The sequence below is a fragment of the Rhagoletis pomonella genome, unplaced genomic scaffold, assembly GCF_013731165.1.
Source record: "Rhagoletis pomonella isolate Grant_MI unplaced genomic scaffold, Rhpom_1.0 Rhpom_scaffold_00005, whole genome shotgun sequence".
NCBI lineage: Eukaryota > Metazoa > Arthropoda > Insecta > Diptera > Tephritidae > Rhagoletis > Rhagoletis pomonella.
The window spans coordinates 24,944,843-24,959,477 of record NW_023458559.1 but is presented as its reverse complement, the minus strand read 5'-3'; the positions used below and the strand labels follow the sequence as shown (position 1 = coordinate 24,959,477).

General features: G+C 38.4%; 1 protein-coding gene across 3 annotated transcripts in view; it reads right to left on the bottom strand.

Moving 5' to 3' along the window:
- The window catches only part of LOC118738784 (ADP-ribosylation factor 1), a 41,768-nt gene that overhangs the window by 23,209 nt on the left and 3,924 nt on the right, over positions 1 to 14,635 (bottom strand). The gene's annotated exons all lie outside the window — the stretch shown is intronic.

The window sequence follows — 14,635 nt, the reverse complement described above, 5'->3', positions numbered from 1 at the left end:
CACATTATCAGACTAAAATTGGTTGGGCTATAAAACTGTGTATTCAGAAAAATTCAAACACTTCTGAGAAAAAAGTTTGAAATTTAGGTGAAAATTTTATGCACTTTTTTGAAGTTTTCTACAAATTGTTAAACTTGTTTTTATATGGGGTTTGTTAGAGAAATAACTGTATTTTAAAAATCAAAAATAAATAAATAAACCTAAGTTGCACACAATATCACTTTGAAATGGCGTGCTATAGATAAGACCGATACTGTATGTATGTGGGATTGGGTCCGAGTATACGGCAACACCGACGTTAGTCCTTAAATACAGTATCGGTCATATCTATAGCACGCCATTTCAAAGTGATATTGTGTGCCACTTATGTTTATTTATTAATTTTTAAGAATTTTCAATTAAAATATAGTTCATTCTCAGACAAACCCGAAACAAACCTAAGCTTAATAATTTGTAGAAAGCTACAAAAAAGTGCAACAAATTTTCACATAAATTTTAAACTTTTTTCTCGGCAGTGTTAGAATTTTTTTGAGTACACAGTTTTTTAGCCCCTTCAATTTTAGTCTGATAATGTGCAAATTTGAAGTGGCTACGAATTACCGTTTATTTTTTAGAATTTTTTTTGTCGCATTGGCTTCCATATAATGAATAAATTCAATTTATTTATATATGGAAGAAATCCGCAACACCTTTGGCGAAAAAAATTCTAAAAAATCAACGGTAACTTTTAGCCACTTGAAACTTGCATATTATCGGACTAAAATTGAAGAGGCTAAAAAACTGCATACTCAAAAAAATTCTTACACTTCCGAGAAAAAAGTTTGAAATTTAGGTGAAAATTTGTTGCACTTTTTTGTAGTTTTCTACAAATTGTTACACTTGGGTTTATATAGAGTTTGTCTGAGAATGAACTGTATTTTAATTGAAAATTCTTAAAAATAAACATAAGTGGCACACAATATCACTTTGAAATGGCGTGCTATAGATATGACCGATACTGTATAGGCAACCCTACTGACCGAACTGAACAAACGCACGCCAGTGATGGCTGACCTAACTGTAAAATTCAATTCGTTGTCGAACGTCGCCGCGAGTGCCTGCCTGCCACGGCCATTAAACATAAGTTTGGCCGAACCGAAACCTAAATTGTACTGTGTATTATATTTAAATAATTCAATAAAATATAAAATAAATGCAATAAAACCACTCGGTATCCTATAAAGTGGTGGCAAAAGTGGTGATTATTCAGTAAGTGCCGGTAGCAAAAAGCTTGTAAAAGCAATAGTGTGGCAAACAAGTACTAATGTATGTTTGCAGAGAACATGTAAAGAAGAAAAAACAACGTGCGAAGTAAACTAAATTTTGGCTGTATACGAAGCGTACGTAGATTGTGAATAGTGTGTAGATTTTGTGAAAATTTTGAAAGAAAAACTTTTAAAGAAAATTGCTTTTAAAACAACGGGACTCAACCGTTAGAATCATTCGCTACGCAAGATTATTTTACAGTTGTCGCTAAAACTTATTTGCGACTTTCACAAAAACGCTATACAGTGGAAGCAATGCGCAAGCTGACATCGGTCAAAAACACGAAAGTGTTGTGCATTTGAGGCAAAACGGCCAAATAACCAAGTTGCGCAAAGACAGCCGAGTCTGGAGAAATTAGTGATATTTCGTAACGTAAGTAACGGGTTTCGTGGCAATGGCAATGCGACGGTAACGGTTAAGAAAAGTAACGCACAGCTGAGAACTACGTTGGCAGAGCTGCGCAAGCAAAGCGGCGAGAGCAGTAGCAGAAGTGCGGTAGCTGTGTGACTAAGCAGAGGAGTTCGACGGAGACGAGACAACGCGTAGCAGAAGTGCGCTGCGAAGCTGTGAATCCTACAAGATTACGGTGGACTTGTACGTGACACAGTAGGTTCATTCCTTATCTTTTTGGACTAAAATCTGAAAAGTGTCAAAATGTCAGAGCGTAAGCAAAATGCGCTCACTAAAAGAGAATAACAGGAAAAGTAAAGGAACGCAAAAAACCAAATTTTTAGTCCAAAGAATGGCAACAACAAAGCTAACGTCAAATAAGAATGTAAATGTATGTACAAAACACCTTCACACAAGCACAAGCACAATAAACACTTTCTATGTATATCAATTATTTTTTGCCTCCTTCCAATTTCAATTCACCTTTTTTACTTTTTAGATTATTCTCACTTTTTGCGTATTCTTTAATTTCCGTTAATTTAAATTCAGTCGAGTTTGACACTTTTCAGGATTTTGCCAGAAAAAATTCTTCTGACTAAATCTGACTACTTCGGACTGATGAGAGTCACTCTCACCGAGTGTTGCTCTCTCATTTTTGCTGTCATTTCCGAGTTAAGGAACGCTTTTTGGACTAAATCTGACTACTTCGGACTTTTTCTGACTATTTCTGGGAGATAAGGAACGCTCCTAGTAGAGCGCAAAGTCGTTTTTGTATCCGAACACGCAATTGGTGTGCAGTCGGAGTTGTTGTCTGGAGCCTATTGGGTGTTGTGGTCGACGTCGTTGTCGTCAGGTAGCTGCTGAACGAGCAGAGGAGTTGTAGCAGTTGTCAAGTCATACAAGCCAACAGTGGGGCAAAAGCAGAGCGCAGCTAAGTGAAAATATAATTTGACTATGTTTTGTATATGTAAATTAACCTTTCGCTTATCGAATTAATTGTCATTTATTGTTAACGATATAAGTACGTATGTTTCCTTTTGGCCACATGCACATGTAGGCGTTAGAGCAGAAATAACCTGAGCGATATATGTATGTTTAAATACTGTTTTACAACTGTTTTATTTTGTTGATTTAAAATCCGTTGAAATAAATATATGGCCCTTGTATTTGTGAAAAAAAACAAAGAAAAGTATCAAAAGAGAGAAAGTTTTGTAACTACATAACGAAAGATTAGTACTCGTAAGTACGGTGGCCCAGGTTGAGAAGATCGATATACCAAAAATCGATAAACTATTGTCGTACTTAATCTTGTTAAATCGCTGTTCGTTTTGAAGTTTTGATATTTCACGCATTTAGTAGGGCTTAAACAGAGGTTGTTAGAGTTAGGGTTGGCTACTACAGGACGCAAGGTCACGCTACAGGACCGACTACTTGAGCACTTCGGTCTCAATGCCCCATCAAGGGCAATGCCAAATAGCTTTCATGAGCGTACCTGTTTCACATTGCGCGATATAGAAGACTCGTTAACATCCTTCACTGAAAATTTTCCAGCAAAACGCTAACGCAGTTAATTGGAACGGGCTCCAAAAATTAATATTTGCGAGGAAGCTGATAAAAGGGGCCGCCAAAATTTTTATACGAAGTCAGCGCCATGTCACCGACTGGGACTCGTTGAGGCAGGCACTGAGATCGGAATTTGGAGCTAAGGTATCGTCGTTAGAGGTGCATCGCATGTTACGGAACCGCTGTAAGCACAACAACGAGGTCCTTAAAGAATACCTCTACTCCTTGATGGAGATCGGGAAACCAATAAAGCTGGACGATATGAGTACTTTATCCCCGACTCGAAACAAAATAAGATTAACTTGTATCAAGCCAAAACCGTAGCGGAACTCAAGGAGCAGATCGGCATATATGAAAAGGTGCGATCTAGTCGCCAGCAAGCGACTACTTCGAATCCGAATCAGCTGACCGTCAGAAGCAGAATTCTTGTCAAACCGAATGCGCGCGCGAAGGAGGCAAGAAGGTGCTTTAAGTGTGGGAGCACTTCTCATCTGGCCAAGGACTGTCGCGGATCGTTTAAATGTTTCAGGTGCGGCCAACCAGGGCACCGAGCTGCTGACTGTCGAAGCGCTCTAGCTACAATCAAGATGGAGAGTCGCAATGCCAACACTCTAGGAGACGATATACGCGGTAAGATAGGAGAATCGGGCAGATGCATCTTCGTAGACGTTAAGCGCAACCACATAACATTTTCCGCTCTAGTCGATACAGGGTGTGACACTTTGTTTATGCTGAATGGTGATATCGAATTGGCCGGCGATCGAAGTAGTCTGGTAGGAGAAGGGAAAGGCCGGCTAACCACATTGGGTAGTTTCACTAAAGCGTTTATAATCGACGAAATGGAGCTGGAAATCACGTTTCATGTGACCAGGGAGCGCGACATGAAGTATGCAGCAGTAATCGGTAACGACATCCTAAAACAGGTAACCTTAATCGTTCACGAGGATCTAGCGGAGTTTAAGCCGAAAATGAAGACCTCCGAAGAAACCGGTAAGACCGCGGTAGCAACTATCGAAACGGAACCTGATCTATGGAGCGAGTTTGATGGACTGTGTATAACAACGATGGAGAGGAGCGAGTCCGAGCTTGATTTGTCACATCTCAGCAAGGAGAAGGTAAATCTTGTAAAGGAGTGGGTCAGCAACTATGCGCCGAGGAAGACACGCAAAACGCCAGTGGAGATGAAAATTTTGTTCACCGACGAAACACCAGTATTCGCGCCAAGACGTATGTCACATGCGGACAAGTGCATCGTAGAGGTGGCATCATGGATGAGAAAACGGAATTATACAACGCAGCACGTCGGAGTACCCATCGCCTATCGTATTAATCGCTAAGAAGGACAGCAGCAAGCGCCTTTGCTGCGAGTACAATCGGCTCAACGAGAAGATAGAGAAAATTTTCCGATGCTACTAATCGACGACGTGGTTGAAAGGTTGCACGCGGCAAACGTTTTTACTACACTCGATCTCACAAATGGATTCTTCTACATACCGGTTGAAGCTAGTTTTGGGAAAATACACTTCGTTCGTGACTCACAATGAGCAATACGAATTCCTTTACATCCCGTTTGGAATTTCGAGCTCGCCGGTCGCGTTCTCCACGTTCATTTTTGCAGTTTTCCGCGAAATGATACAAAACGGAACCGTCGTCTCTTACATAGACGACCTCATCATTCCCGTCAAGGAGATCAACGAGAGAGTCAAAAGGTGGGAACGGTCATTAGAAGGGCAGAGGAGTATAACCTACGATTTAAATGGAACATGTGTCAATACCTTAAGACGTCGGTAGATTTTTTGGGCTACGTTATACAAGGGGGTACTATCAGGCCATCTAAAGCTAAGACGAGGGCGGTTTCTGGGCAGCTGCTGGAATTCAAACAATTGAAGGCGGCCTTCGTGAAGGCTCCAGTATTGCGGTTATATAATCCCAAGGCGATGACGGAGGCGCACACGGATGCGTCGATGTATGGTTATGGGGCAGCCCTTCTCCAAAAGGACGATCAGCTGCTCCATCCCATACAATACATGAGCCGGAAAACAACAGAAACTGAAGAAAAATATCATTCCCACGAGCTGGAAGTGCTGGCCATTGTTGGGGCACTCAAGAAGTGGCGTGTCTACCTGCTGGGGTTGAAATTCAAAATCGTTAAGGATTGTAAGGCGTTCGCGATGACGATGAGGAAGCGGGACACTTCATTAAAAGTCACCCCTTATTCCTTCAAGATTTCGACTACGAAATCGAACACCGAAGCGGAAGCAAGATGAGACATGTTGACGCCTTAAGCCGAGTTGCAGCACCGCCTACAACAAGCGCAGAATATGGACCCCTGGATCAAGGCAATTATGAAGGTACTTGAGAAGGCCGACTATGAGGACTTTTTTATAAAGCACCAGGTATTGCCTAAAGACCCCATTAAGGAACTAATTGTCGTGCCTGTGTCGATGGAGGAAGAAATTATCAAAGTCGCCCATAACCAGGGTAATTTCTCACCGAAAAGGACGCAAGAAGCAGTCGAGAAGACTTTCTACATTCCGCAGTTGTTTACGAAAGCGGCAAAAATAGTGATGAGTTGCGTCGAGTGCATCGTTGCGGAGAGCAAGTCAGGGAAGATGGAGGGATATCTGGCGCCCATAAGCAAAGAAGATAGGCCACTGGGGACCTACCACATCGACCATCTGGGACCAATGGACATAACGTCAAAGCGATATAGTAATATTTTCGTTGTAGTGGATGCCTTCTCAAAGTTTGTGTGGCTCTACGCATCAAAACCAACGGCAGTAGATGTCGTCATGAACCAGCAGGCGGCGACGTTTGGGAATCCGAAACGCATCATCTCGGATCGTGGCGCGGCTTTTACTTCGAATTTCTTCAGAGAATACTGCGAGCACGAAGGAATACAGAATCTCCTGGTAGCCACGGGTGTCCGCAGAGGAAATAGGCAGGTGGAGCGTATCCACAAAATCCCAATGCTAGCGAAAATGTGTGTCGACGATCCCAGTCAGTGGTACAAACACCTAGAGCGAGTCCAACAAGCTATCAATAGCATGCCGCCACGAAGTACGAAGATCTCACCCTTCAGGCTGTTAACGGGAGTCGAGATGCGAGTTAATGTCATCCCTGAATTGCGGCAGCTCCTAGAGGAAGCTGCCATCGAGGAGTCGGACACTGAGCGGGAAAAGATGCGAAAGAAGGCGCATGAAAGCATCAACAAGATTCAGCAGGAGAATCGTCGATATTTTAACAAGAAGCGGTAAAGTACCAAGTCAACGAGCTAGTAGCCATTAAGCGAACGCAATACGTTGTTGGTCTTAAGCAAAGCCAAAGTTTTTGGGCCCCTACAAAATTACGAAATTCTTGAGCCACGATAGATATGAGGTACGAAACGTGGGTGACCATGAAGTTCCCGGAAATACGAAAACAGTCCCCGAATATATGAAAAAAATGGGAGCCGGCAGCCGAGCCACCAAGAGTGTCATAATTCGAGCCGAATGATCGGTCAGGAGGGCCGAATATGGGATTGGGACCGAGTAGACGGCAACACCGACGTTAATCCTTAAATATAGGCACCCCTACTGACCGAACTGAACAAACACACGCCAATGATGGCTGACCTAACTGTAGCTAGTGAACATAAAATTCAATTCGTTGTCGACCCTCGCCGCGAGGGCCTGCCTGCCACCGTCATTAAACATAAGTTTGGCCATACCGAAACCTAAATTGTACTGTGTATTATATTTAAATAATTTAATAAAATATAAAATAAATGCAATAACACCACTCGGTATCCTATATATATATATTGTTTTTTTTTTTGGCTTTTCTTATCTCTTTTTCGCTCTGTAACTTTTTAATGAACAAATAAAAAAGTGGTGCACGAGGATCATAGTTCAATAGCATATTGTACAATAGAGCACACACGTATTTGGCTAAATTTTCCAATTGCAGACGATGTGCTAGTAAAAATATGCATTAACGATAACAGTTTTAGGTACGCACCAGCTACAGTATACTATAAAAGCCGCGAGTGTCAGAATTTAACTTCTTCTCTATTCAAATACTACCAGGCCATTATAAACTCAAACATGAGCAATCAACGCACCAAAATTTTGCAACGTAAAAATAAAAATAAAATAGGAGAGTCACACTTTTATTTGTGAAAGTTTCCCGATGTTATTTCTGAACTAGATGCATATTTGGCTAGAAAATATGTACCGTAGTCTTTTTTGCATTTACATAATCTACAAAACATATGTAACCTGATGTTTGTTAATAAACCAGCGAAAATTATCTGTCCGAATAAAAACTGTCGAGTCATGCGAAAGTTCGAACTTATTGAGAATTGCCCATATATGAATGCCATTCTTGAAGTAGGAAACTTTTAGTTGTAACAGTTTGTCAGCTGATTCACAATTAGGAGAATACATATTTTTGAATTGTAGGGAAAAGTTCAACAAAATCCATATAATTTATTTTGGAACGAATATCCGTCATCCCTTGTCAAGTTTGGTTTGCAGACAAACCGGTTTCGGCGTTGTGCCATCTTCAGTGTCATTTTTCGTCCGACGGAAATTCGTTCCAAAATAAATCATCTTACCACCCTGTCGGAAAAATCAACCAACACCAATCCATATACTTATTTCTAAAAGGTATGTTTCTGTTATCAAACGATATCTCCTGTAATATTTTTTTGTCTAATTTAATGATTGATATCTCATTTTGAAGGGGAGAAGCTCGCGTAAATGCGAAAAACTGTCAAGTTGTTTAAATTTAGTTATTTATTAAAAAATGGGGTTTTAAAAAGCTGAAAGCACTGTATCCTGTCAAAAAGCGCCATATCTTTCATATTACTTCATCAAATGGAATGATTGGAACACCGTTTTGAAGGTGGGCTTCACTGCTTGAGGTAAAAATAAAAACTTTTTGACAGGGTTGCCGCCCACTTAACATTTTTGGGACTTAAATGGAATGAAAGTTAAATGCCTTAATTAATTAAATTAAATGCACTCTTAACCAGAAGTAATTATTTTGAAGATAGCCAACTATTTAAAAATTTATATCTTTATCTCTAAATGTATATAAAACTAAGTTGCGTAAAACGTATGACCCCATATCTCGAGAACGGATTGTCCGATTTAATTAGACTTTTTTAGTTGTTTGTCTTTGCCCAAGGAAAAACGTTATTATATTATAGTCCGATTTCGGTTACATTTTATATATGTATTGATAAGAGGAACGAAAACCTTCGAAAAAATGTTCAGCTAGGGAGCGCTGGAGTCGAGTTATCTATACTAATATATATTTTGAAAGCCGTTTTTTTTCTGTTGGCAAACCTCGAGAACGGCTGTACCGCTTTTTTTACCTTCCTTTTATTAGCTCGGGATGTAACTATGTAATATTGATGCGCCTAAAAGATGCAGCGATTTCTATTCTCAAGTTACATACCTGATGACAGTACGAATGGCAATTATAATAGGGAGGTTTTAGTTTTTTAAACTATAATTTTATTATTGAAATTTCGTACATCTACTGCGGAATTTCCAAGGATGGTTATAGGCTAAAAGACTCGAACAAGATATGGAGATATATGAAAGCAATGGCATACTCATGGAGAGAAATGGGACTATTTGAAAATGGGGCGTTGCGTGTGTTTGAGGAGGTCTCTGGATAGTTTCAGTTCACAATTTGACCCGCCAGGTGGAGCTGGAGTCGAGTTATTACTAAACATTCGTATTTATGATGCGATTTAGCTCATATTCAGGATATGTATTGGTAATGGTAAGGGCAATACTTCAACAAAACGCCCAGTGAGAGAAAATGTCGTGTGAATGTCCGACCTGCTGCACCACTGAGTTTGTCGAACTGCCGTGTTTCCCGACTGCCCAATAGAAATGATTTACCAATATTACTCATCCTTAAAGCTTCATGCGGAGACACCAGGATTGAGTTGTCCAGGTGTGAAACTCAAATGACCACCCGAGAATTTTTGGTGAAAATCTTGGACCAAAATGTTTCAATAAAAAAAAATTAATTTTGGGTGGGACGAAGTTCGCCGTGTCTGCTAATAAATATGTATTTAACAAACCCCACCAACAGAAGAAAATGTTTTTAATAAAACTTCATTTGGTTCCTTACTGTGGTAGTGATTTTTTTCTTCACATTTGAATGATTCGAGGAAGTAAGAAAGGATCAGCAGCGACTTGCATACTTTCTTTCAGTAAACGAGCGATATACTGTTACTTACAAAATTTAGTATAGGGTTTTTTTGGTTATTATTTATTTATTTCAGTCAATTGAACAATAAATACTTACTGACTATAATTCAGAAGTACTTAAAACTAGTTAAAATAGTTGTATAATAAACTACGAACTGCTCCACAAGATAGAGACGGGTCAATAGTTGGAATATTGTTTAGCTCCATTAAGGTTCTAATCAAGGGAGCATACATTGCATAGTTTGTTTTAGAAAATACAATATAGAAAGAAAAACAGTGCGTAAATTACGTGTAGGAACTTTAAAGGTTATTCTTTCCATGAGGTTAGGGAAACGTATGAGCAAGAGGTTGGCAACGTATGAGCAAGCAAGGTAAGCAGATCTGCTACGTAGAGTTTGTAAATTTAGAAGCGCACAACGTGATTCATATGAGGGAATGGGTTCACTAAAATTCATTGAGCGTAAATCAAATTTTATAAATTTTTTCTGTGCCCGTTCTAGACGCGTGGTATGAATTGTGGTAAGGTCTCCAAATGAATGACGCATACTCTAACCTGGATCTTACTAGAGTAATATAAAGTACTACTTACTAGAGTAGTTCTAAGTATATGGATCATAAAACGATCAGCTATTACGCCGGGCGAAGGCCAGCATTGCGTAGGATTTGCCAACTATATAGTCGTTATGTGTGGAAAAGCTTAGTTTCGTGTCGAAATAGACACCTAAATCCTTGACTTCATTAACATGATTAAGAGGAGATTCAGAAATATGATAGCGCGTGGGGAGCGGAAATAACTTTCTGGTATATGAACAATGTGAGCACTTGTTTATATTTAGAAGAAGACGGTTTCGTATGCACCAATCATGTAGTTGAACCAGTTCTCCTTGAAGGGCAATAGTCGTGTTTGCTTTTAATAACAGAATAAATTTTGAGATCGTGCGCATATAATAGATATTTAGATGACGAGAAGCAGCACCCGATGTCATTAATAAATAAAATAAACAACAGTGGTCCAAGTACAATACCTTGAGGAACACCCGACGTCGCGATAAAAGGCTGTGAGTAGAATCCTCGAGCACAACCATGCAATTTCTGTCAGACAAATATGATTTAATCTACTCCAGAAAATTTGAGTGGAAACCCATGGAGAATAATTTAGACACTAGGACCTTGTGAGAAACTCTGTCAAATGCCTTTGAAAAATCTGTAATCTTCCGTAAAAATTGCAAGATGGAGACTGTGGACCTTCCTTTAATAAAACCATGTTGGTTTGGACTAATTAAGCTGCTAACTGAGAATGACAATTTGTCTTTAATAACACATTCGAAAATGTTTTCAACTGTGGTTAACTTTGAAATTGGTCTATAATTAGCCACATCATTTTTGTTGTCACTTTTAAAAATCGGGGTTATATGAGCCTTTATCCAATCATCAATATATTTTTAAAGAGTATGGCTGAAAGGCCATCAGTATCCATAAGGTTTGAAGTTTTAAGTGAATCAATACCACTACTAATGTCTACTTCCGATAGTATAAGCGACCCAAACGCAGGTAGGGATTCAGGAATAAAGGCATTAGCATGGGGAATATCTGAGTCCGACACAAAATTTGAGGATAAAAACTCGGCAAAAATATTGGCTGCTTCCTCGGGACAACTTGCCTGTTTATCCTTGTAAAAGACAGACGCAGGAACGCTAGATTCCGAATTTTTGGATATAATATAACTCCAGAATGCTTTCGGATTTTTTTTTATATATTAGGTTCCTGGTAATTAACGTATTTTGCGTATAGTAACTTATCGAGTTCATTAAATTTCTTTAAGTATAATTGGTATTGCTCATAATAAAATGGCAGTTTAGTCGCTTTAAACTTTTTATGGTACTTATTTTTGCGATTTTTAAAAATGCTTTAGATGTTTTGTATACCAAGGAATCTTATAAATTTGTTTTGGAAAAGTAGGGATATTATTTACTCATCGATTAATGATTTGAAAAGACTAAAGGCATTCTCAGTATCTAAGTTACTAAGTAAGTTAGACCAATCGTAACCCTGAGTAATATAATTCAAGTCATTAAAATTATACAATGTTTAACATGCTAATTTTTTTGTTAATTTTGTTGTTGTTGTTGTTGTAGCGGCTACAACAACCCCGCCCAGATCGGTTGATATCTCAGTCGTTGTCGTCAAGTTCCACTAACGGCAGCCCTAGGAAGCGCGCAGCCTCTATCGGGTCGGTCCACAGGTACAAAGCCGTTAGGGTTGGCGGGTTTTCCGGGTTAATTTTGCGTTAAAATATGGCTTATATTTTAGCAAACCCCATTTAAATTCAAGTATGTAACTGTGAAAATAACTGTTAAATCTTATACACAATATTTTTATTATTTCATATTTTAACCAAATACTGTCCTCTAACAATCCATCTGGAATATGCCCCGTGTTGCCATATGGCAACGGCCGATATCGGAGAAACTATACTACTCCCAAAGTTTTAGTCATATTTTTTCCTTTACTTTAACGCTACTTTTACCCTGTGAAACCAAAAAAATCTAAAAAAAACAATCTGGGACAATTTGGGTTAAGTGAACTACAAAACTGCATACTCAAAAAAATTTTGTTTAAAAATTGAAAATTTTGATGAAAACTTGTCGAATTTTACTAGATTGTGTAAAAACTTTGAATCATGATTTATAAGTCATTAAATGCAGAATGAACTATATTTCTATTAAAAATTAACGAAAAAAATTTATTACGAAGAACATTGCAAATAGTTAAAAAAGAAACACGGTACGGAAACGTGGTTAGTGTATATCTGTGTTCGTATGGAACAGTAGCTTATGTCGAAAGAATGGCTTTAGTATAATGCGGCATTAGCGGCACACGATTGCGAATGGTCCACCGGCGCCGAGCCATTGAAGAACTTTTGGCAAATAAACGTACAGAAAAGTTCCAATACTAGCAAGTCAATATTCTTATTAAGTCCCATCAAAAAATTCCTTGTCGTTTAAAGAATAAAGGGAATACCGCATTATACTAAAGCTAACTTCCCGACATAAGCTACTATACCATACGAACACAGATATCTATCTCAATTCCTTTAGGCTGTTACAAACAACCATATAGTGCACACTGGAATAAAAATACGTATCATTCGAAAACTCGAACTATTACTTAACCCGAACACATCTGCTTTACATTAGTTCGAGTTATCGCGAATGCACTGTACATCTATGTAATGGTTGTTGTTGTCGTAACCACATAAAAGTTTCCAAAGAGTTTTTTGGAGTTCTTGGCCTGTCGTGGGAACGATGTATGTAGTTTTTTTCGGTTTTATGTTGAAAGTTGGTTCTCGTTATCATAATTTTATGTAATCAGATGGAAGTAGGCGAGATGGTTTCCACTAAATTCTGGGACTCCAGAATTATATTTTTATACCCGAGCGCACTTGTGCACAAGGGTATTATAACTTTGTTCACATAACGGTTGTTTGTAACAGGCAAAACGAATCGAGATAGATTAGACAAATGTATACATAAATGATCAGAATGAACTAGAAATCGATTAAGCGGTGACTGTCTGTCCGTCCGTCCGTCTGTGCACACGATAACTCGAGTAAAAATTGAGATATCTTAACGAAACTTGGTACGTGCACTTCTTTCGGGCGTAGGACGGATGGTATTGAAAATGTGCGAAATCAGACAATAACCACGCCTACCTCCCATATAACAGTAATTTTCAGAAATACGAAAACTGCGATATTTTAGTAACTGCTAAAGATAATTCACTCAAAATTGATATTTACAATGATTTTTAGACGAAAAATAAGAGTATTAAAAATTTTTGGAAAATGGGCGTAGACATGCCCACTTATGGTTACATGTGTATATCTTGGTAAACGCTGCACCAATTTCTTCCAAACTTCGCACAGTTGTTGGTCCTGGTACAGCATACCAAATGGCCGAAAATTTTTAAAATCGGACAATAACCACGCCCACATCCCATATAGCGGTAATTTAGAGAAATACGAAATCCTTGATAAATCAGTAAATAGTAAAGCTAATTTATTCAAAATTGATGGTTGCAACAATTCTTTACCAGGAAATACGTTTATGATAAATTTTTTTAAAATGGGCGTGGCACCGCCCACTTATGATCACATATATGTATCTCGCTAACCGTTCTAGCAATTTGTACCAAACTCGGTATGGTTATTGTGCTTGCCACATAAAAGCAAACCGTTGAAAATTGTTGAAATCGGACTAAAATTATGGCCGCTTTTCATATAACAGTAAATTTCAGAAATACTTGAAATTTCAATATTTAGAAATTTAAGGACGCTAATTTACTTAAAATTTATACACCCCGGCTTATCATGTAGCGGTAACTTTCGGAAAGGTGGAAAACATATATTTAATACTTTTCTAATTTCTAATTTCTTACTTGTTTTTTTTTTTTTACTTTAGGTTGCACCATTTACAAACTCAAATGAGAGGTTAATTTTCTTCAAGATTGACAACACTGATTTTCGAGTCTATTGTCTTTCTTGCTTCGTTTAAAGTTTAAACTTTAAACGGTCAATAGAGAGAAGAATTCGCCAGCAATGTAACAGTGTAATTTTCAAATTTTTCGGGCAAGTACTAAATATTTTATTATATTTTGAAGCAAAGCATATTTTAATGTCACGCCCGTCACAAAATACAAAAAATAGTTATATTTAAAGGAAAACACATCTTGGCCAGTGCAAAAAAGCTGACGAAAGTAACGCTATGACACAGACGAATTTGTGCGAATTGCTTTTTGGTATTTATATTTTGATATTTTCGAAAAAAGAACAGAATATGTTGGTCACGCCCGTCACATTTCACACCCGTCACAATTTAAAGTTTGACAAATTTCAATAAGTTCGGCCGGGGACTGCTACCGTTACTTATCTGCTAATCTGAAATGTACCATATATCTGTTTGTGGTCAGCGATGATAAAGCTAATCATAAAGATATGTTGCTCGAGCGAAGGGAAAACTTAAGCTATGCTGTCACGGATAAAAAGCACGGATAATAAGGTACTTTACAATGACTCAGGCAGACAGTGGAGATGAAGAGTCCGATCAAGGAATATCCGGTCTTTAGATGGTAAAATATTTTGTGTTCGTAAAATCCGATTTTTT